The following is a 24,481-nucleotide window of genomic DNA, read 5'->3' on the forward strand; positions in this document are numbered from 1 at the left end:
TAGTTCAATGAGTATGGCATTAAATAAGTAAATTAATTTGGTAGGATTGTCATTTTTATTATAGCAATTCGTCCCACCCATGAGCAATCAATGTTTTTCCAATTGTTTAGACCTAGTTTTAATTGTGTGGAGAGTGTTTTGTAGTTGTGTTCATATAGTTTCCTGTGCTTGTCTCGGCAGATAGATTCCTAAGTATTTTATTTTGTCTAGGGTGATTTTAAATCTAATTTCTCTTTTTAATTCTTGCTGCTGAGATGTGTTGGAGGTATATAAAAATGCTGATGACTTATGCGGGTTTATTTTGTATCCTGCAACTTTGCTAAAGTTGTTGATTATTTTGACTAGCTTTTTGGTTGATTCTCTAGGATTCTTTAAGTAGCCCATCATATAATCTGCAAAGAGTGATAGCTTGATCTCCTCCTTGCCAATTTTAATGCCTTCAATTTCTTTTTCTTCTCTAATTGCTACTGCTAGTCTTTCTAGTACAATGTTAAATAATAGGGGTGATAATGGGGATCCTTGTTTCACTCCTGATCTTATTGGGAAGGCTTCTAATTTAACTGATTCCAGATGATGTTTGCTGATGGTTTTAGATATATACTGTTTATTATTTTTAGGGATGACCCTTCTATTCCTATGCTTTCTAGTGTTTTTAATAGGAATTGGTGTTGTATTTTATCAAAGGCTTTTTCTGCATCTATTGAGATAATCATGTGATTTTTGTCAGTTTGCTTGTTAATATGGTTAATTATGCGGATAGTTTTCCTAATATTGAACCATCCTTGCATTCCTGGTATAAATCCTACTTGATCATGGTGGATGACCCTTCTGATCACTTGCTGGAGTCTTTTTGCTAGTATCCTATTTAAGATTTTTGCATCTATATTCATTAGGGAGATTTGTCTATAGTTTTCTTTCTCTGTTTTTGACATGCCTGGCTTTGGAATCAGTACCATATTTGTGTCGTAAAATGAGTTTGGTATAACTCCTTCTTTGCTTATTCTGTCAAATAGTTTGTATAATATTTGCATTAGTTGTTCTTTGAATGTTTGATAGAATTCATTTGTGAATCCATCTGTACCTGGGGATTTTTTCTTAGGGAGTTCTTTGATGGCTTGTTCAATTTCTTTTTCTGATATGGGGTTGTTTAGGTAATTTATTTCTTCCTCTGTTAGTCTAGGCAATTTATATTTTTGTAAGTATTCATCCATTTCACCTAGATTGCCATATTTGTTGCCATATAATTGGGCATGGTAGTTTTTAATGATTGCCTTAATTTCCTCTTCATTAGAGGTGAGCGCTTCCTTTTGTAAGATTTAAAATGGTTGAGATCTTAAACTGTAGTGATTAAAATAGTGGAAGATATAAATTGTGATAGATATAAGAGAGGGTGAGTAAATTTGACCGCAGAAAATATGTTTCTCTACAGTGTCTTGTTTTAAATCAAATATAAGGTGGTCACCAGGGAATATATTCCCAATTATGAATATGCCCAAGTCAACTGCGTTTTATAGAGAATTTTAATTAATAATACAATGAGTAATCAAAGAAAGAGAGAGAGAGTAAGAAAGGATTAAGTATGAAGGGCCTCAAGCCAATATGGCCTAGACCTGAGTCTTAAGAGAGAGAGAATCAGTCAGTTTTTTAACACTCACCACAAGATCTGTCTAAGCAAGGATTCTAGTGACACCAGGCTAGCATCATCTCAGCTGCTTTCACCAGCTCCCTCCTCAATCTGAATGTTTCAGAATGACCTCCAGCTCTTCTCTGAGCTGTTATTTTTAAGGGCAAAATCTCCTATGTCACCTCCCCTAAGCTCTTCCATCTACCAATCACTGTAGATCTTTTCCAAAAGACAGCCCATTTTGAATTCACAGCTGAGTAGATTAATCTCTTTAGTAAGTCAGAAAAAAATGCTGTTGTGTCGACTAATTTCATTAAGAGAAAACCTCTGAGTAAGTTTTTACCTTTTAGGTCTAAGTAGTTTACAAGTTGCCCCACCTTTATAGGCACTTAGCATCCCATTGTATCAATTCCAAAAATAGGCATGGCTCAAAGAACTCCTTTCCTTTATAAGTATGGTTTTCAAGTACTTTCATTGTTTAGCAAGGAGTTTTCTGCCCTAAAGCAGTCTTAAGTACGGGTGGAATTGAGGTCCTCCCATAGTAAGGAGTTTTCTCCCCTAAAGCAGTCTTAAGTAGGGGTGGAGTAGGGATACTCCCATAGCAAGGAGTTTTCACATTCAAGTAGAGTTCTCACTATCTGGTAGGGAATTATTTCAAGTAGGGAATTGGAGGATTACTCAATGTGGAGTAAAATTTTTAACATTCATAAGTCTGTGAAATTTTAAGGTTTACACTTTTCATCGTGGATACTGTCAATTTGTTTTTTTTCTTTCCTTTTTTTTAATTAGACTGACTAATACTTTGTCTATTTTATTTGTTTTTTTCAAAGTACCAGCTTCTAGTCTTATTTATTAAATCAATAGTTCTGTTACTTTCAATTTTATTAATTTCTCCTTTGATTTTTAGTATCTCTAATTTAATCTTCATCTGAGGATCTTTAATTTGTTCGCTTTCTAGTTTTTTTTTTTTTAATTTGCATGCCCAATTCAGACCTCTGCCCTTCTTAATTTGTTAATATATGAACTCAAGGATATAAATTTGCCCCTGAGTACTGATTTGGCTGCATCCCATAGGTTTGGAAAGGATGCCTCATCATTGTAATTTTCTTCAATGAAGTTATTGTTTCTATGATTTGTTCTTTAATTAACTGGTTTTGGAGAATCGTATTGCTTAATTTCCAATTAATTTTTGATTTACCTCTCCATGTACCCTTACTAATTATTATTTTCATTTCATTATGATCTGAGAAGGTTGCATTTATTATTTCTGCCCTTTTGCACTCATTTGCAATGTTTTTATGCCCTAATCCATGGTCAATTTTTGTGAATGTACCATGTGCTGCTGAAAAGAAGGTATATTCCTTTTTGTCCCTATTTATTTTTCTCCACATGTCTACTAACTAATTTTTCTAAGCTTTCATTCACTTCTCTTATCTCTTTCTTATTTATTTATTTTTTTATCTAGTTCTGATAGAGGAAGGTTCAGGTCTCCCACTAGTATAGTTTTTCTGTCTATTACATCCTTGAGCTTCTCTAGTTTCTCCTTTAGAAATTTGGATGCATACATGTTGCGTACAGATATTTCCTCATTGTTTATACTACCTTTTATCAGGATATAATTACCTTCCCTATCTCTTTTAACTAGATTTATTTTTACTTTGGTTTTGTCAGATATCCTGATTGTGACTCCTGCCTTCTTTTTATCAGTTGGTGCCCAGTAGATTTGGCTCCATACTCTTACTTTTACCCTATGCATAGCTATCTTCCTCGTGTGTATTTCTTATAAACAGCATATGGTAGGGTTTTGGATTCTAATCCACTCTGTTATTCGCTTGCGTTTTATGGGTGAGTTCATTCCATTCACATTCAGAGTTATGATTACTAGCTGTGTATTTCCCAGCATTTTGATTTCTACTCCTGGTCCTGCCTTTTCTACTTTCACTATTTCCTTCTACACCAATGTTTGTTTTTAATCATTCCCCCTAGTTCCCACCCTTATTTTACTTCCTTTTCTATCCCCCTCCCTTCTTATTCCCCCCCTTATTTTCCCTGTAGTCTTTATAAAAATTTCCCCCCACCCTCTCCCTCCCTTTTACTGCTTCCCTCCCCACCAGTCCTTTTGTTACTCTTCTACTCCCCTATAGGGCGTAAATATATTCTCTGCCCCAATGGATTGGATTGTTCTTCCCTCTTTGGGTCAGTTTCAAAGCACATAAGAGCTGAGTATTTCCTATCTCCAACCTCTTTACCCTTCCAGTGTGTTGATGTTCTTCCCACCTCCCCCCGCCATAAGCTTCTTTGTGACAAATAAATTTATCCCCATTTGTTTCTTTTCCCATTTCTTTTAGTATTAACCTCTTTTTTAGCTCTAGTTGTGCATATATATATATACACACACACATGTATATGTATTTATGCATGCATATATCTATATGCCTATTTATGTCTTGTCCTTTCATCCTATACAGTTTGTCACTGTTCCCTCTAAGTGTAATTCTTCTAGCTGCCCAGGTGATAGCAACAGTTTTTAAGAGTTACCAATGACCTCTTTTCTTATAGGGATACATATCATTTTAACTTATTGAGTCTCTTAAAAACATTTTTTGTTTTGTTTTTCTTTTCCCCCTCTTTTTAATTACCTTTTGATGATTCTCTTGAGTTCTGTGTTTGGACATCAAATTTTCTGTTCAGGTCTGGTCTTTTCTTTATGAATGCTTGGAATTCTTCTATTGTGTTGAATAACCATACATTCCCCTGTAAGAATATAGTCAGTTTTGCTGGGTAGTTGATTCTTGGTTGTAGACCTAGTTCCCTCACTTTCTGGAATATCATATTCAATGCCTTTTGGTCCTTCAATGTGGATGCAGCCAGATCCTGCGTTATTCTCACTGTGGTTCCTTGGTATCTGAATGACTTCTTCTTGGCAGCTTGTAATATCTTTTCTTTGGTCTGATAGTTTTTGAGTTTGGCTTTAACATTCCTGGGCATTGTCAGTTGGGGATTAAATACAGGAGGTGATCTGTGGATTATTTCAGTCTCCACTTTTCCCTCTTGTTCTAGGATATTGGGGCAGTTTTCCTGAATAATTTCCTGTAGTATTATGTCCAGGCTTTTTCTTTTGTCATGGTCTTCTGGTAGACCAATGATTCTTAAATTGTCCCTTCTCGAATGGTTTTCTAAATTGTCTGTTTTGTGAATGAGATGCTTCATATTTTCCTCAATTTTTTCATCCTTTTAATTTGTTTTATAGTGTCATGCTGCCTTGTGAGGCCACTTAATTCCAGTTGTTGTATTCTGGTTCTTAAAGACTGGATTTCATCCCTGGCTTTTTGGTCATCCTTTTCCTTCTGGTCTGATTTTCTTTGAAGGTCATCATTCATCCTCTTTACTTCATCTTTCATCTCCTTTGTCTCATCTTTCGTCTTCTTTGCCTCATCTTTCATCTCCTTTGCCTCATTTTCCAGCTGGTTGATTTTGGCTTTCAAGACACTATTTTCTTGTTTTAGTTCAAATGCCTCTATTTCCAGGTGACTTATCTTAATTTTGAAGTTCTTTTCCTAATTGTCTTCAGCCTCTCTTAATTGTGTTTTGAGTTCTTCCACAGCCTGTATCCAATTCACTGGGATTTCTGATTTATCGTTTGCTGATCTCTTCCCCTCTCTTCCATTTGCTGAATAGAAGCTGTCTATTGTAGTTTCTTTCTTCTTTTTCTGTTGTTTGCTCATATTCACCCCTTCTTTACTCCCCGTATTTATCTGTGCTCTTGCTCCTCTCATTTTTTTGGTTTTGGGGGCTTCTGTCAGTCTCCCTTCTTGGAGCTTTAACAGAAAATCTCTTGGTGTAGTCTCTGGGGGAGGGTTGTTAGGGGTTTGAGCTTCCCTGTCCTCTGGAGGCTTTTGATTGGCTTAAAGTCCAGCAGTCAATGAGGATGGGTGTGGAGCCTGAGCTTCCCTGAGTTCTGGAGATTTTTGATGAGATTAAGGTCAGCTTAGTTGGGCTGGGTGTGCTCTGAGTCCAAAAACTCCTGGAAGGCTGGAGCATATATGGAGGATCTCCACAGCTCTGGCCAGGCTGCCAGGTCTATGTTCCCTCTCTAGTTCCTTCCCCACTGTCTGTGTTGGACGCTCTGAACTTGGCACAGCCCTGTCTACAAGGTATACCCTTCAGACCAGCACCTTTGCCCGCCCAGAAGTTCCCGCTGCCGCTGGAGTCTCAGCACTGTAGGTGGAAGGGGGGATGGATCCTGGGACCTTCCTTCTGTCTTCCCCTTAAATCCGAGTGTTCTTGGATTTTGGCTTTTCGGGGGGCGTACCTTTTAAATTAAGTCCAGCAGGAGGGTTCCTTTGCTCTGTCTTGTTGTTAAGTTTGATTTTCAGTTCCCTAGGAGCATTCAGTTTGTGATCAGTAAGGAAGGGTATTCAGAGGTCTGTACTTCTGCTCCTTCTAGGCTGCCATCTTGACTCCTCAAAAATTTTTTTAAAGATAGCCTAGATAATTTTTAAGCCATGTTTCTCTTGACAAGGCTTTTCAGCAAAGCTGATTCTGATTTATCTTTTTGCCTACACTCACAAAGCTTCTGATTCAACTCGCTCCTGCTGCCTGCTTCTGTGCTCCAGCCATCCGCTCCTGCCTGCAGTCATCCACTCTGGACCTGCTTGATCCAGATTGCTCCCTTGGTTCCAATCCACCCTGGCCCCGAACAAGCTGATTTCCAGCCTCCGAGCCAGATCGTCCCAGACCAACCCCAGGACCTAGGCTGCTGGTAGCTGCTCCTGTGTCTTCAGGAATCACAAACCAACTGGTAAAAACTGGGGTGTCCTTTCCTTAGGTAACAATTAGCCTCCAAATGGCAGGGGACCACAGGGGGGTGGGAGAAGGAAGAGACTTTTCCAAACAGGAAGTTACAAGTATGGCATATTCTATGAGAGAGGAGTGCATTTCCTATTTCAAAGGATATTTTTTGAGTTCAGTAATACTTTTATTCATCTCACCTGAGATTCAGGAGAGAAATTCATCTCCCTGCAACTCTTTGCCATTTAGGCCTGCCCAATTTGAGATTCCAAAAACTCATGTTTACCCTTGCTATGGGATATTTGTCAGTCTGACAAAAGGCATCGCAATGGATAAAACAAAAAAATGAACTTTAAAGAGATTGGAGGATATATTTTTAAGGCTTTTCAGATTCCGATGTTTTATAAAAATCTCTGTATTTTATTGCATTTTTGGATTGTTTTGTTTAAGATTTAATTTTGTGGTTTTTAAGTTCATATATTAATGTATTCAATACTATTTTGTTACACTGAATCATTTTAATGTACTGGGTTTTAACTATTATTATATCCTATTGCTTTTCCTCTATAACTATAATGAAGAAATATTACTGAATAAGCCCATATATAAAAACAGCATTTTCTATTTTGACTTTGTAAATTGTCACATAGAGGATGGATGGCCTTCCTCAAAAACCTGGTTACAATTGTATAACAACCTTTGAAAAATTTAATGAGCTAAATATCTCAAATTGATTTTAAGGGGTTTTAGACATGATTTTTAGATTTTTTTCAAAAACTCTGATCATTTTGCCTGCCTCTAACAGGAGATAAGGTCCATTTTAGCAGCTGAAGTGAAATACAATTATAATCCCCACCTCCCACATTTATAAAAATGTGAATGGATGGGACATCATAGTCTCATACCAAAGGAAATGGGAAGTTAATCCCAGGGCATCGTACCTCTGAATGGCTCCCAAAAGAGGACCATTTCTCATTTATAACTCTTCAGCTCACTTTACTTCCATCGGAATGATCTCTAGTTTTCTTGATGATGTTCTAGACCCAAATAAGTTTTACTTTGTTTAAAAATATGTTTGCCAAGGTTGAAAGATTTGCTAAATCTGTAAAAATTGTGACAAATATCCATCAGTTCATAGGCTTTTAAAAATGTCACACAGCAACTTATATGAAATATGATAGTGGGTTTGTTTGCTATTATAATTAATTGGGGTATTGCGAATTTGGGGGATATTGATACCTTTTTGAATGTGCATTACATGTGGTACTACTGTTATTTATAAAAAAACTGTTACCTTGTGAAATTCATTTGCTTGCACTCACAGTGGATCATGGCCAGGTATGAAGAGGAAATGAATCTCATTTGGGGGGATAAAGCTTGTATTCTATATTTCCTTATCTGGCACAGTGTGTCAATGATTATAAGCTATATTTTTTATTTTTAAAAACTCTTTTATTATTATATTTTTCTTGCATGTGAAATATACTATTTTAGTTTTTTCTTTCCTTTTTTATTTGAAACACGTTACCAGTATTAAGATTTGCTTGAACTTTTTTGATTTTGCAGTAATATAAGTTTAAAATATATTTGCTATAATGTCAATGCATACCCCAAAAGCTTGAGACTATTAAAATGATGCCACTGATTGTTTAAAAAAAATTATGGGACTTTGCTTAATGATTCTGTCTGATTCCAGGACATGAGAATACCAAAAAAAAAAAAAAAGCTAAACTGCACGGTGCCAAAGGAGCACAGATTTAACCTAAATAGTGCCAAAAGAGTACACAGGTAAAAAAAGAAGAAGCCAATCCAGATAGGATTGATGCACTTCTAAGCCAATACTAAGGACTTGAATCTAGTGTGAAACTAGAAGTTGTGACGCTTGACATATGTTAAGATGTACGCCATCCTTGTATCCACCCTCTTCGTGAAAATACTTACAGACAAGTAGCAAAGTTTGGCTATCATCCTGGTTCCCTCTATCCCTGAAAATGAAGGTAAAATCAGACCAGGGAACGACACTTCCCTATCAAAATAAAAATCTAGTCCCTTTTCTGTCTTTCATAATGTGGCAACTTTTTGGAGTCCTGGCTACTGATTTCATTGGGTAAATGTGTAAATGTTTATGTCATTTTAATTGGGCCCTGATTCAAGGACCTGTTATAGATTTATTTTCCCTTAGAATTTTTACACATAAGACTTTGATAATCTATATTTCATCCAGAAATTATCTTTTTTATTTGGATTTTTTTTTATATTTTTTATTTCTCTTGCCAATTGATTCACATACCTCATAACTCAGCCATGCATCCCTAAGTGGTCCCTGTGTTTTTCAATCACCCTCTTCAGGGGGGATGTATAATTATTATTATTTTAAATTGCAAAGTTTAAATTCCTTTTGAGATGAATTTCAGGATAGGAAACTTGTTACTTCTCCGAATCCAGAAAGTGAACTGTTTTGGAGAAGGCGCCATGAAGATGCCTCCACGACCACAAGCTGCACTAGAAGATCCAGAGTGAACTTTGGGATGTGGTGATTTGAACTGTGTGGGGTTTGAATGCATTTCTTTTGTATGTATACTCTTTTTGTCAATGCACCTAGCAATCTTTGGTTTTGTTCTCTTTTCCTCTTATCCTCAAATTATTTTAATTTCAAAGCTGGCATATTTACAAGACCCATCGGAGAGACTAGCCTTCCTCGGCTCTCAGGGGGAATGTAAAAGTGGAGATTTTGAACCCTAGACTTCAATCCCCAGAAGTCCTTGGTATTTCCCAGAATTCTCTATAATCTCACCTGAGTCTCCACCTGGGCAAGATCACAATTAGTATTTAACTGGCAGTAATGCCTACCTCTCTCTCTCTTCCATTGCAATGATGTAGTAAGTAAGCTTTGAATGGACTAATCAGCCCTGGGCATGTGGTTTCTTATTTTGTATTTTCTTTATTCCGTGATTTCTAATAATCCTTAATGAACCTCATAAAATATAATATTTTTATTACTAGAGACATTTAATTTTTATACCTTGTACAGTATTTTCCCAGTTATTAGAATATACTTTTACCTCAATTCAGCCTCTTAGAATCTTCTGTTGTTGTTTAGTAATTTTCAGTGGTTTTGACTCTGTGGTCCCCTTCAAGGTTTTCCTGGCAAAGATATTGGAAGGGTTTGCCATTTCGTTCTCAAGCTTATTTTACAAAAGAGGAAACTGAGGCAAATAGGATGAAGGGGCTAGCAAGAGGTCTTATAGCTAGGAAGTATCTGAGGCCAGATTTGAACTCAGGAAGAAGAGTCTTCTTGACTCCAGTGTTAGTACTCTGTCCACTGTGCCACCTAGCTGCCCCTTAGATTCTTTAGTTTTCTTCAAAGCTCAGCTTAGATAAGATCTTTCCTGACCCTCCTCCCCAGAAATGAGTACTTCCCACCAAAAAGATTATCTTTTGTTTATTTTGAGTTGTAGCCTTTTCTGGTAGGCTGAACGTAGATCTTGAAACCGAGAAACTTTGAGTTCAAGTTCTGCCTCTGAAACCTCCTGACTTTATGTACCTGAACAAGTCACTCAGCTTCTCAAAGTTCTAGACAAGCAGGCTGTTTTCTTCTCTGAGTTTTCTATGCTAATGAGACTTCTGGTCTGGTTTCTATCCCTCTCCTATTCATTCTGTATTAGCTTTATCGTGTACATATTTTTAGTTTTACCAGTGGAGTATAAACTCTTTGATGGCAGAGACTCTTTCAAACATTTTAAATATTTATTTTATATTTTTAAATTTTATTGACATTTATTATTATCATATATTTATAATTATATATATATATATATTTGTAGCCCAGGGCCTGGCACATAACAGATGCCTGCTGATTGATTGACTGACACCACGATCCATCCCCTGGGAAATATTTTTAATGGCACCTTTGTTGAGGAATGCAGGCATCATGTGAACAGTCCCACTGGCCCAGAGATAAATCTCAAAAGACATTTCTGAGAATTCTCGGAATAACGGTAACTCGAGAGTCATATCAAATGAAAATACATTTCCTGTAGCTAAATGCACTCTTTTCATTCTTCAGCAGGGAATCCTTTGCAGCTCCGCAGAAGGGAAAGAGAAAAGAATTGAGTATTTTTGGTCGCCACAGTCTTACCGCCCTACTCTTTACTAGCGAATGGCTTGCCTGGAAATCTATGGAAGAGACCCAAAGAAGAAGCACGAAGAGAAAGCTATGTACATTCATTGTGGTATTAGCCTTCTGAATATTTCTCTCTGTGACAGGCGGCCATGTTGCAGTGCTGGTGGGGAATGGGACAACAGGGAGAGGTTGATTCAAACTCCTCATTACACTGTATTAAATAACTTGATATTATCATTAATTAATCCTTGTCATCCACAGATGGAAATTCCAAGTTACTGATTCAAGTTAATTCAATCAACTTTTAAAAATCTTTTTTCTCCATATTGACGTTGGCAAACATTAATAATCACAAGCACTTCCATCAACTTAGAAGAACAGAAAAAGATTATATGTGAGACTACACATGTCTATTACATATAGCTTTTAAAAAGATGTATCTTTTCTTTTTTTAACCCCTCACCGTCTGTCTTGGAATCAATACTGTGTATGGTTCCAAGGCAGAAGAGTGGTAAGGGCTAGGCAATGGAGGTTAAGTGACTTGCCCAGAGTCACACAGTTGGGAAGTGACTGAGATCAGATTTGAACCCAGGACCATCCCAACATTCCTTCTTTGGCTGTGGATAACATTTTCATCATGGGTTTATCTTGGAGACTTGCTTTACTAATAATGGGTTAGTCCTTCACAGCTGATCATCATGTTTCTGTTACTGTATATGTTATTCTCCTGGTTCTGCTCACTTCACTTTGCATCAGTTCATATAAATCTTTCCAGATTTTTCTGAACTGATCTCGTTCCACATTTCTTGTGACTCAATAGTATTCTATTACAACCATATTCCACAACCTGTTCTTCTCTTCCCCAAGTGATGGAAAATCCCTCAGTTTCCAATTCTTTGCCGCTACAAAAAAAGCTGCTAAAAATATTTCGGTACAGGTAGGTCCCTTTCCCTTATCTCTGATTTTTTTTTAGAATACAGACTCAGTAGTGGTATTACACTGGGTTAAAAGATACACATAATTTTATGGCCCTTTGAGTCTAGTTCCAAATTGGTCTCTGGAATGGTTGTATCATTTTACAGTTCCAACAACAATGTACTGGTGTCCCAATTTTTCCATCTTCCCTCCAACATTTTTTCGTTTTCCTTTTTGGTCATGTTCACCAATCTGAAAGGTGTGAGGTGGCATCTCAGAGTTGTTTTAACCTATGCTTCTCTAATAAGTTATTTGGAGCATTTTTATATCACTACGGATAATTTTAATTTTTTCTCTGAGAATTTCCTGTTCATATCCTTTAATCATTTATCAACTGGGGAATACTTTGTATTTTTATGAATTTGACTCAGTTCTCCATATATTTAAGAGATGAGGCTTTTATCAGAGACACTTGCTGTAATTTTTTTCAGATTTGTTGTTTCCCTTCTAGTCTTGGTTGCTTTGTTTTCATTTATACAAAACCTTCTTAATTTAATGTAATCACATTATCCATTTCATTTTTGGTGATGGTTTCTAGGTCTTCTTTGGTCATAAATGTTTCCCTTATCCAAAACTCTGACAGATTTCCCTAATTTGTTTATGTTGTATCCCTTTATTTCTAGGTCAAGTCTTTATTTTGATTTTATCCTGGTTTATGATATGAGATATTGGTCTGTGACCACTTTCTGCCATACTGTTTTCCAGTTTTCCCAGCAGTTTTTATCAAATGTGAGTATCTTTGGGTTTATTGGACACTAAGTTGCTATGAACATTAACTGCCATATATATAGATTTTTTAAAGGCTATGTTCATGCTCTTTACCTCCTTTTCTCTGCTTCTGGACTTCCCTGTCTTTCTTCAAGATTCAATTCAGATAGGGGCAGCTAGGTAGCTCAGTGGATTGAGAGTCAGACCCAGAGATCCAGAGATGGGAGGTCCTGGGTTCAAATCTGGCTTCAAACACTTCCTAGCTGTGTGATCCTGGGCGAGACACTAACCCCCATTGCCTAGCCCTTACCACTCTTCTGCCTTGGAATCAATACATAGTATCGATTCTAAGACAGAAGGTAAGTGTTAAAAAAAAAGATTCAATTCAGATCCCACCTCCTGATGGAGGACTTTCTCCATCTTCCCAGCTATTGATTCAGACCTTCCCCTCTGATTGTAAGCACCTCCTATTTTTTTACACCATCTATATCTTATAAACATGGAGTTAATTGCATGTCGTCTCCTCCATTAGAAGGTCAGCTCTTTGAGGGCAAGCGCCTTGATTTCTATTCCCAACATTTATCACAGCATCTGGCATATAATGCTTTAGAAATGCTTGTTGCTAGAGTCATCATTTATGCCAATGTACTCGTTGCTTTGACTGCTCACGTAGTAGAGAGGACTGACAGGTCGGCATTACCCTAGCGAGTTCCATGGAGATTTTTTGGACCCAGGTTTTTGTGATAGCCGGGTCTTGCACGAGTGACGAGGCAGAGAGGTACCATGCTATTGAAGTCCCAACATGAGATTCCCTGGCCATCCAAAGTGAATTTCACCAAGTCCATAGGAAACAAGATTCTTTTCATTAAGCGTCCTTCCTTGAATATTAGTCTTCTGCATGAAACAAGGGCACAGTGGATAGAATGCAAGTCCTAGAATCAGGAAGGTTCCTCTTCCTGAGTTCAAATCTGGACACTTATTAACTGTGTAACCCTGGGCAAGCCACTTCACTCTGTTTGCCTCTGTTTCCTCATTTGTAAAATGAGCTGGAGAAGGAAATGGCAAATCTCTCCAGAGTCTTTGCCAAGAAAATCCCAAATGGGATCACAAAGAGTCAGACACGGGTGAAAAATGGATAAACAATAACATGAAATAGATCAGTGCTCCTAAGTTAGTGTGGGAAGGAAAACTTTGGAAATTCTTTTTTTAAACCCTTACCTTCTGTCTTGGAACCAATGTTGTTCATTGGTTCCAAGGCAGAAGAGCAGTAAGGGCTAGGCAATGGGAGTTCAGTGACTTGCCCAAGGTCACACAGCTAGGAAGTGTCTGAGGTCACATTTGAACCCAGGACCTCCCATCACTAGGCCTGGCTCTCAATCCACTGAGCTACCCAGCTGCCCCTAAACTTTGGAAATTTTAACCTGTAATCCTTTCTGCTCTCCCTCCCTCCAAAAATTCTGAACTAAAATTTACTCCCTCCCCAATTAATAAGAAAGTATGGTGAACTGCCAAGGACTGCTTTCATTTGAAATCACCCAACCTGAAAGCTAAGATTGCTTTCAGTTCTTTTGGTTTGCCCAGCCAACCCTTTCTGAGGAAAACTGAGTTTTGTGCCTTGGTTTCCCACTCTTGTATATTCAGCGATGGAGACATTTCCCATTTGTAACGTATATTAATGCTACTAGATGTTTCTTCAACTTTCCCCCGTCCCAGAGAGTGCAAGTCCTAGAATCAGGAAGATTCCTCTTCCTGAGTTCAAATCTCCCCCACCCACATTCAGCATTAAGTGGCTCTGAATTCAACAAAATGAAGCTGAACTATGACCTCCAGAATGGAAATCAGAGCCCAGCGGCCCCAATAGGTCCTCCATTTGTAGGTCCTTGATTTGTTGACACTGGAAGTCCTCTTATGTTAAGAAAGCCAATGGCAAAGAGCCTCTTGTTTTACGATGTCAAGATGTTTATTTCTGAGATAATAGAGTAGTCGCTCAATTATCTTCTTGTTGACATTTGTTGAATTGAACCCCCAAATGGCAATAAGGCAAGAAAAACATCCTCCAGATTTAACCTTCTTTCTTGATTCACATCCCACCAGGTCACATTTTTTTTGCAGACATGCTGGGGACAGGGCTAAGGAGGAGGGCCAGCGAAGGGGACAGATATTTTTCTTCCTTTGATGGGGAGCTCATTCTGCCTTTGGATGGTTAGAGGTGTCCATCAGTGGAATAGTTTGCCTTGGGAGATCTTGAAGCTCCCTGACTGAGTGACCACTACCCTAGTATGCTGCATGTTTCTCATTCAGCTCCTAGCTGGACTAGAGGGCTCCAAGGTCTCCTCCCACTTGGAGACTCTGGGATTCTGGACCCCATCATGCCTAGTGACAGGAGGCACTTAAGGATGCTTGTTTAATGCGGGATGAATGGGTTTGTCTGCCTTAAATACAAATGTGTTTTAGATTCAGGAGTTACCTAGATTTTGTCATTTCCTTTGATTTTAGCCCCACAAACATGAACCCAGAGCAAATCATCCTCTTTTCCCAAACCCAGAATTTTAACTGAGTAATGACTTTTTAAAAAATAGCGCAAGGATGCCTCGGTTTAGAGACGCATGATTCTCTTCCTCTCTTGTGAGACCTAGCATATCAAACACTGGACTCCAGGTCATCTCATTTCAAATTCTTACTGGACGTGTGACTTCGGGTATGTTCTTGGATGTCTCTGAACTCTAGTTTTCTCATCTAAAAAACGGGAATAATAATTTCACCTACTCCTAAGGGTTTTTTTGGGCATCAAATGAGAGAATGTGTCTAAAGTGCTTCACAACTCTTAATGCATTATACAGTCCCACAATTCATAGTATCAGACCACCACAGACTGTTCAGGACACCCAACTTGAAATTTACTAAATGCTTCTCTGATATTCTGAGAGGGCTGATTAAACAAAGTCAATATATTATAATGGAAAGAGCCATGGGCTAAGGATCTTGCTTTAGCCCCCTCTGGCTGTGTGACTGTGAGGGCAAGGGCCTTGCATAGAGTAGATGCCCAACAAATATTTGTCAAATTGAACTGAATCAAATTCGACATTTTTAATTTCTGTGGGACTCAGTTGCTTCACTTGTAAAATAAATATAATATAATACTGTACTGGCCTGAAAAGAAAGGAGCCCAACCATGTGATCTCTTGAGGCCCCTTCTAGTTCCAATCAATTAACAAACACTTTCTAAGCCCTGATTATGTGGAGTACTATGCAAAGTGATGGGGATAGTAATACAAAATCAAGACAATCCCCGACTCTTTTCACGTGGGGCTATAAAGTAAATGTCCTATTTAATTTTGAAGATTCAAAGCAAACTAGAAGAATTGAAGTGGATTGTGTTGGCCTTAAACTAGAGAGGAGATATTGCTGTTTAATATTAAACCATGTACATACTTGTGGTGGGTCATCCCATCTTGTGTGAATGAAGCTCTCTGAAAAGATGGAGAACAAATACCTAATCATCTAAGTTGGCTCATGACATTTTCAGGGTTTAATTTGTTATAGATTTCACCAAAACACACACACACATTCACGCATGCACACACGCATGCACACACACAAGCACTTACACAGAGTCCAATTTTCCTTTCTGTTTACAAGCAATCATATGTGATTCCAGGCTCGGAACTGTAGATGGCATTCTAACACCTTTTTGGTTAATTCTGCATGAAAAAAGAAAGCTGAGTGTTGTAAAAGTCTAAAATGCATTACAAATAATAATCTGAGCCTTTGTCTACAAAATGGTAAAAATGGTTAACTCTCAAAATATTCTTCAAACTCTGTCCCAATTTGATTCAACCCCAAATCACCGACTAAGTTAATACCAGTTTAAAAAATAAATTTTATTGATATCTCTTGGTTTTGATCATCTAAATTTACCCCCACCTCATGTCTCTCCCTTTCCTCTCTCTTCCAGAGATCTGTTGAATATTATAAAAATATTTTTATAAAAAGAGGAAAAAAGAATCGGCAAAACGGATCAATACAGTTTTTAAAAATCTGATAATATATGGCATATTCTATACTGATGGAAAACCTTTCCCTCCGCAAAGGAATTGGCATTTCTTTGGGACCAAGCCTACTCTTTGTAATTTGCCAATCTTTATTTTCAAATATTTTGTGATTATTCCCATGTACGTTGTTATCATCGTGTACATTGTTTTCTTGGATCGGCTTCACTTCGGATCAGTTCATCTAAGTCTTTCTATTCCTCTCTATAGTCACCACATTCATTGTTTCTTATTGTAGGGACCATAATATTCAATCTGTTCAACTGTTCCTCCAATAGGCATTTACTTTGTTTCTAGTTCTTTCCTAATACAAAAAAGTGCTGCCATAACTATTTTGGTCCATATATGGGGCCTTTTTTTTAATCATTGACTTCCTGGGGGTATATGCCTTTCAGTGAGATCTCTTACTGAGTGCTTCCTAGTTGGACTGAAATCAAGTCATCAACATCTGAGATTACCTCTCTCTTTCTCAATAGAATTTTCTCCAGCCTCTATGAATCTTTCTGCATTAATTCCTCAATGTTTAGCACACGCCCATCCAATCATACTCTGATGATCCTAGTGATTCTGAACCTCCTGTTTGTTATTTATCAACCCCATTCTCCATCTCCCACTTTCTGCTCCCTTCCATCCTGCTTCAGGCATGCCCTCTGCCCTACTGCCAAGTCCCAACAAAATGTCTCCTCCCTTCCTTTGGGCTTTCTAGTGATGGCCTGGGATGCAGGGTGGTGTCTTCTACCTCTCACCAAGTTCTAAGCATTCCACAGCCCCCTTCAAGGCCATTGGAACAAACCGTTCTCCTCTCCCTGCCAACAATAACAGCTTTCTAGTATGCCTGCTTCACAGCGAACAAACTTACTTTCATCTTAAAACTATTGCTTTCCCATCTCCCTCATGTCTCAGAGACGTGGCTCCCTTCTGAGGGCACAGCATTCCTGCCACCCTTTTCAGATCCAGCTCTACTTGCACTCGTACCCCGGGACTCCCTGTTATGGTGGGGCAGTCGTGATACTCCTCCCTGTTGTCACTTCCAGACATTCCTTCTAGCACCATCACCCTAGAGCTTATTCTGTCTGTCTTCTCCAACAGATTGCCCCCTTTGTAATTCTTCTTTCACTCATGTTCAGTCTCTGACTGTCTGCTGACTGCTTTCTTGCTACTGACACACATGCTGCTGTCACTCCCATCCTTGAAAACCCCTCACTTTATCTGACCCACAAGCTACCTCTTGCCTCTTTATGACTGACCTCCTTAAGAAAGCTTCCTACGGTGGATGCCTCGACTTCCTCTCCCTTCAACTGTCTGCAGCCTGGCTTCTAACTTCAGCCATTCTATTGAAACTGCTCTCTCCAAAGTGACCAAAAGTCTCTCCAGTGCCAAATCTAAGGGCCTTTTCTCACTCCTCAACCTTACTGACCTCTGCAGCCCTTCACACTGTTGGCCATCGTCTTCTCCTGATTACTTTTCTCTTCTCTAGGTTTTCATACCACTGCTCTCTCTCTCTTGATTCTCCTCCTACCTGTCTGACTGCCCCTTCTCAGTCTCCTTTGCTAGATCTTCACGGATGTCCCCCAAAGCTCAGTCCTGGGCTTTCTCCTCTATTCCTTCCATCCTCCCTACTTTGGTGATTTTTATCAGCTCCCGTGGATTCAATGATCATTTCTATGCACATGATTCCCAGACCTATTTATCCAACCCTGAACTCCTCCTTAGCTTCCAGTATCCTTTCACCAGCTACCTTTTGGACATCCTTACTAGATGTCTTGTAGACATCTTAAACTACCCCAAACAGAAGCCATCATCTTGCCCCCTAGCCACCTCCCTTTTCAGAATTTGCCTATTTCTATCCAGAATACAACCATGTCTCCAGGGACCGAGGCTTGCAACCAAGGTGTCATCCTCAACTCCTCACTCACGCCACCCCCCCATATGTAATCCCTTACTGAGTCCTTTCAGCTCTGCCTTTACAACTCCCTTATATATAGTCCTTTCTCTTCATTCACACATCTGCACTCTGGTATGGGCCTTCACCAACCCATGACAGGCAGAACTCTTATAACAGCTTTCTCATTGCTCTCCTAGAATGAAAGCTCTTTCTCAGTAACCATGATGACATTTTCTTTTTCTCCTTCAATCGTGTTTTCTTTTTTCTCAATTACATAGAAGAATTGTTTTTAGCATTTGTTTTCTAACATCTTGAGTTCCAAATTCTTGCCCTCCCTCCCTGAGATAGCATGCAATTTGATATTGGTTATGCAGTGCCTTTTTTTTAACAGGTGATTACACTGAGGCAGAGATTGACAGTTGCCTAATGGTAAGTGTAATGAAGTCAAGGGCTACTTTCTACATGTAAAACAATTATTCCATTCAGTCATCATCATAGCCAATTCGAGCTTATTAAGTATCTACTAGGTACCGGCCACTGTGCTAAGGATACGAATGAAAAAGGAAGATTGTTCCTGTCCTCCAAGAGCTTCTGGTCTAATGGGGGAAGACTACACACCAAAGGAAGCTGAAAAAGTGGAAGGGGCACCAGAAGGTACCTGGGACATGGGGAGGGGAAAATCCATCACATTCATTCTTTGGCATAATGTAGGATCTTAGATGTTGTGTCACAATGGGCATGAGAGCCCTCATCCAACCCTACTCATGCCAAACACTCTTGGCTCTGTGCTCAGTACAGGCTCTAAAGAGGTGAGGGTTAATCTTGCCAGCATCATGCAGCGGTAAGTAGAAGAGTCAAGGTGTCAATCTAGGTACTCTGACTTTCAAGCCAATCCCCTTCTCACTACACCAGCATATTTTATTTTCTCGATTCCATCTAGTTTTATGGCATCATTTGCACACAGCCAACAACTGCCCTCAGGTTGGAAAAGAGAGCTTCCGATTTCCTCTACAGGTGGGTTGCCTGACTTTTTCATTTTCAAACAGGTTGTTGGAGAGTCCTCTCTCCCTCCCAGGGCCTCTTTCGAGGATGTCAGCCAATGGCCTTTGGTGAGAAATCCAGCCAACGACTGCATATCCAGGTCCTGGTTGAAATTGTCCCTACTCTGGGAGTTCTTGGACGTTGGAATTGTAAAAAGACTGCTGCCTTCAGAGCCAGTAGAGGTAGGCTCAGAGCTCACGTTGGGGCCTTGTGGTGTTGGGTCGATCTCTTCAGTTTGGCTTAGCTAGAAAACGGGGTGGTTTGGACTAGTTGGTCTCAGAGCTCCCTTGCAGCTCTAAATCCTACGGTGTCTGAGCTACCCTGATGTCAGAGGAGGAACCCTGGGTGTTTGACATTTACATGGCGCATGTAAAACAAAAACCAGACCAAACTGGAGTTTTTCTCTGGCCCTGGGGCATTGTAGAAAATGTCTAATTACCACCTAGCGCATTCTATATCTTCACTAATAGGGCTGGGACAAAAGTGTGCCACTCCCAGTGTGGGGGCCAAGGATGAGGGGAGGATTTGTTTAAAAGAACGAGATGTTTTCCTTCATGGGAGCTATAATAATACAAGTTTGGTACCGATAAATATTGTCCTTTCCAAGCACTTTTTAAGAAATATTGATGGTTTGAAACACCAGCTCAGGATGAGGTGGATATATTTCAATTTAAATGGTTCCCTCTCCAGCCATCTCCTTCACTCTGGGAAGCAGTCCAATTCCGACAATCTCTTGTGTTTCTGGGGTGTGGAATCTTTCATTCCAGGAGCGTCAAAGCAATCCTAAGGGGCTCTTAAAGAAGGACAGGAGCCTGGGAGGGAGACTTCAAAATGTTGGCAAGTAGACAAATAAAATACCCTTCAGTTTAAAATGAATGCAAAATATTGTGAAACTGTGTCTCTGAGATGATTCCCAATGTGTCATTTCAAAAACATTGGCCAGTGCTCACAAAGAAAGGGCTGTGCTTACCCCTAACCTCCAAATAATAAGTATTCAAAATATCCTTTTCATGAAGATTCTCATTCATAAGTTAAGACGTCCTCTTTATTAGCCAAACAACATTTGAATATCTTGAAAAAACTCTTTCCCCCATTCATCTTCTTTTAAGTGAAATAATTGAAATGATTATTTTCCATTCGTAACTTGAAAAGTCTCTAGTTAAACGATTTTCGGGGAGGGGTTGGAGGTACGCTTTTCTAAAAAGCTCATTTAGGACGTGAATGTATGGATAGTAGGGGAGGGTTTATTTTTATTCAGAGTAGAAAGTGAAGGGAAAAGCCGTGTCCTCTTCTGCTTGCCTCATTTTCTTCCTTGGCTCCCCTCTCCCATGATACCCATGGGATTTTTTTCACCTTCTATTGTAGAAAGTAGATTGGTTAGGACTTTCTCACAGTTTATGGATGTTAATCTCTCATTGGTCCAAGACACAGATGCCGGAGATAGAAGAAGAAGAAGAAAAGCCTTTTTCTTCTAGAATGTTCTTTCTCAGTGGCATCCTTTGCCCTAGGGATTTAGAACCCTTGTTTTCAGCCAGATTCTCAGAATTCAGGAAATGTGGTCTTATGGCTAGAGTACTGGCCCTCATATCAGGGCACCTCTCTTCACATCCTGGCTCCCACGCTTCCTGCCTGTGTAACTATTGGCAAATCGCTTTCATCATCTGTCAAAGGGGGACGGTACTACCTACCTCTCTCTCTTGTGTTATTGTGGAACAAAGTGCTTTGTAGACCTCAAAGCACCATATCAATGTGAGCTCTTAGTCTATAATAAGCAGTCTTCACTGCTGAAAATGTCTGTAGAGAGAAGTTCTGGGAGGTTAACTAAAATCGGAGAGGGAAGCCCCCCTCCCTTTGATCACAGCTACTTTGTTGTGGTGTCGCTGGATTTTAAAAGGGCCTGAAAGCTTAGACATGGAGAGAAGACTCCCTCTCTAATAGCTGGGAATAGAACTGACTGCTCATTAGACTGAACCAACTAGTCAATTGTGCCCAAACTGCTGACCCGTTAGACAGAGGCCAGGCTTGTTGATAAGGGTGATTTGCTATGTTGGGCAACCTAGAGTTGTTTTCACTGGGGGAGGAGAGTCAAATTTGCATCATGTTCCTAAATTGTGGAAATAAATTGAAGAATGATTGGCATGACCTGGAAATCCCTCAATACTTAGGATATGTTCCTTCCAGTAAGGACAGTCCACCATCTCTCTGGTTTTTTTTAACCCCTCGCCTTCCATCTTAGAATCACTACTGTGTATTGGTTCCAAGACAGAAGAGTGCTAAGAGCTAGGCCATGGGAGTCAAGTGACTTGCCCAGGGTCACACAGCTAAGAAGTTTCTGAGGTCAGATTTGAACCCAGGACCTCTGTCTCTAGGCCTGGCTCTCAATCCACTGAGCTACCCAGCTGCCCCCCCAGCCCACCGTCTCTTAAGAGGAGTTGGAAGGATATCAGAACTGGATGAGACAAGAGTTGCTTGAGTTTAAGATCGGTGACCCTACAGCCCTTCCCCATAATTGAGTTAGTACAGAACAAAATTCTCTTGCTTTTGACAGCCCAAAAGACCTTAAACTTAGTGTGATCAGCCTCAGACCTCTACAAATGACTGAAGTGGACATCAATGAGACAGACTATGGATGAGAAGCCCACCTGGGAGGGGAGGGGGCAGCATCCTTTGGGAAAAAATGGTATATTCTGCTGAGAAAGACATATTTCTGATTTGGTTCTTGCTAATAGCAAGAGAAGTGGGGAAGAGTTATAGGAGGCAAGAAAAGGCAAAAAATTAGGTGCCACTAGCAGAAGCCAATCCTATAGATTCCAAGGGAACAACTTTGGGATGAATGAAATAATGTGGCATGTGGAAAGGATATTGGATGGCTTGGAAATGCCCATATCTCCTAGCTGCATGACCATGGGCAAGTCATTTACTCTCTTTGGGCTTCCTGTCCTCATTTGCAAAATGAAGACTCTGGATTCAATGACTTCCGCAGTCCTTTGGAGCTCTGAGGTTACAACCTTTGGTTTTTATTGACTTGGCAATGCTGCAGGGCAGAGTCATCTTGTCATCGTTGCTCATATCAAATAATATTTCCTCTCTGTTATTATTTGAGGAGAGGCATCTCATGAATAACCGTGTCTGCAGTTTGGAAAGTGCCAGGCTCTCTAGTAGGGCCTATTTCTCACGTCTCTGAGAATGGCATGCACCAACTGATTTGGGGCATTCCTAGAAGGTATCCTGGGTCCATCTTTAACGTAAAGATTACGGCTGTCAGAGAGATTGAATTATCTACCTAGAGCCAATATGCTTACAAAGCCTTTTTACTCTCCAATGTTTCCAGATGATTTCTTTGGAGCCAGCATGGTAAATGGAACCGAATGAATCGAGAGCCAGGAAGACCTGAGTTCATATCCTGTCTTTTACTTACTAGGTGAGTGACTTTGAGCAAGTCACTTAATCTCTGTGTACAGCAGGCAACCCCTCCAGTAGTTCTTGACTAAGTCGGACATGGAATGTTTCTATTTGACTGGTACAGGAAATGCCCACACTGGGAGTTTCACCCACTGATGAAGTCACAGATCCTTCACATGTCCAGGTAAAGGGTCGTTTCTCTTCTCTTATAATTTCCATATATGAGAATCTGACTTTAACCCCAAATTTCTGAGAACTGGGAAGACATCGTGATTAATGACTATAATAGACATATTTGCATTTCTGATTCCTCTTTTCCTGCCCTGTAAAACGAGGGCATTGGGCTCCATGGCCTTTGAGATCCCGTTTGGCCCTAGCTCCAGGCTGTCTTATCATCCTAGTACCCTGGGTAGTCAAGGTTTTTCTGTTCCTTTCATGGCCATGCACAGTGGGTCATGCCTGCTATAGCAGGTTGAACCCTCAACTAGGATTCAAAAGCCTGGGTTCAATTTAGCCAGCTTGGCCACTAATGAGAGGGTATAACGTTAATGGAGCCATTTAACCTGAACATCTCCATTTTCTCATCTGGAAATGCGGAGTTTGGACTTGATGAGCCCCAAGGTTCCTTTGAACTCTAAATGCCAGAATTTTTAGAAGAAAATCTCCCAACTATTTGTAGCTCGTAGAAATTGAGAGTACTGATGGTGTGAAGTAGAATGAAGCAACATATGGTAACAGGCCTGGGAGTCAGAAGATCTGAGTTCAAGTCTCAGCACTAACACATATTAACTACAGACCCATTGGTAAGTGGTTTGAACCTTTGGAGCCTCTGTTTCCTTTTCTAAGAATAGATACTTCCATGACCCAGTTCATAGGACTGTTGTCAGGAAAGCACTTTGTAAACCAAAATTGCTATATTCATGAGAGTTATTATGGGGGGGGGGAGTGGTAGACCATTCTATCACAGTCCCAGATCTGCCACTAACTAGCTCTGTGATCTTTGGGGAGGCCTGTAACCTCTTGGGACCTCATTTTCCCCATGTATAAAATGAAATTAGATGGACCCAATTAGGTGACCTCTAAGGTCCCTGACAGTTGAGAGCTCCCCCTTCAGAGCTTTCTTATAAGTCTCACTTTCCCTCCATTCATATCCAATGCCCTACCCAAAGGGGGGGAATAGCATTCGTGTCCTTTGCCTCACTGGGTTGGCGTAAGTAACCATGATGAAGATCTTGCATGAACTTAAAAAGAAACCGATTTTGAGAATTGTTGCCATGATGAATCCCCCCTATGATCCTATGTATTTTGTTTTATTCCCCTAACAGTGTGATGTAGAGAAGGGGTCCACAGGCTTCATTGGTCCACCAAAGGGGTTCAAGATAAAAAAGGGTAAGTAAGCAGCCTTGTTCTAGAGGATGAGAGCGGTAATCCTTCCTGGTTAACATCTGTGATCTCCAGCTCCCCGGCTGCTGCAGCTCCTCAGTTCTCCCCCTCGCTTCCTTCGGTAAGGTGGCCTTTTTTGACAGTTCAAAGACAGAACCTTTATTAAATCTGATGTCAACCTTGAAGACAAGCATTTGCCATGGTAATAATCTTGTGGGCGCCTGCTTGCTGATTTGCATACTCAGCATGTAGATCTGAATGCTGCTGTCAGGAGCACCTGTATTCTGGTTCCTTCGTGCTCCCTGGGACATTTTCAGGATTTTCTGCTTCTAGTTAGAATAGTAATGATGAAATTTATAGTCAAGAAACATTTCTGGATCCTGCTGAGAATCCATTCATTGAAAGCGAGAGAGGGGGCCTTTGGGGTGTACCTCCTGCCTATCCATGTCTTTTATTATTAGGGTCTCGTACATACTTCTCAGGTTCTGTTCTTGGTGCCG

The 24,481-nt window shown here is 39.8% G+C and overlaps 1 long non-coding RNA gene across 2 annotated transcripts; it reads left to right on the forward strand.

The window, feature by feature from the left end:
- Positions 1-2,448: 2,448 nt before the first annotated feature.
- Positions 2,449-24,446, forward strand: LOC130456185 (uncharacterized). 2 transcript variants are annotated; one of them, XR_008914785.1, is made up of 4 exons: positions 2,449-22,617; positions 22,723-22,782; positions 23,278-23,401; positions 23,924-24,446. It is a non-coding gene; the product is annotated as an uncharacterized LOC130456185 (long non-coding RNA). The 2 variants fall into 2 exon arrangements; XR_008914786.1 differs by having other exon boundaries at positions 2,449-19,378; positions 22,528-22,617; positions 22,723-24,446.
- The last annotated feature ends 35 nt before the right edge of the window (positions 24,447-24,481 follow it).

The sequence above is a fragment of the Monodelphis domestica genome, chromosome X (genome assembly GCF_027887165.1).
Source record: "Monodelphis domestica isolate mMonDom1 chromosome X, mMonDom1.pri, whole genome shotgun sequence".
Classification (NCBI taxonomy): domain Eukaryota; kingdom Metazoa; phylum Chordata; class Mammalia; order Didelphimorphia; family Didelphidae; genus Monodelphis; species Monodelphis domestica.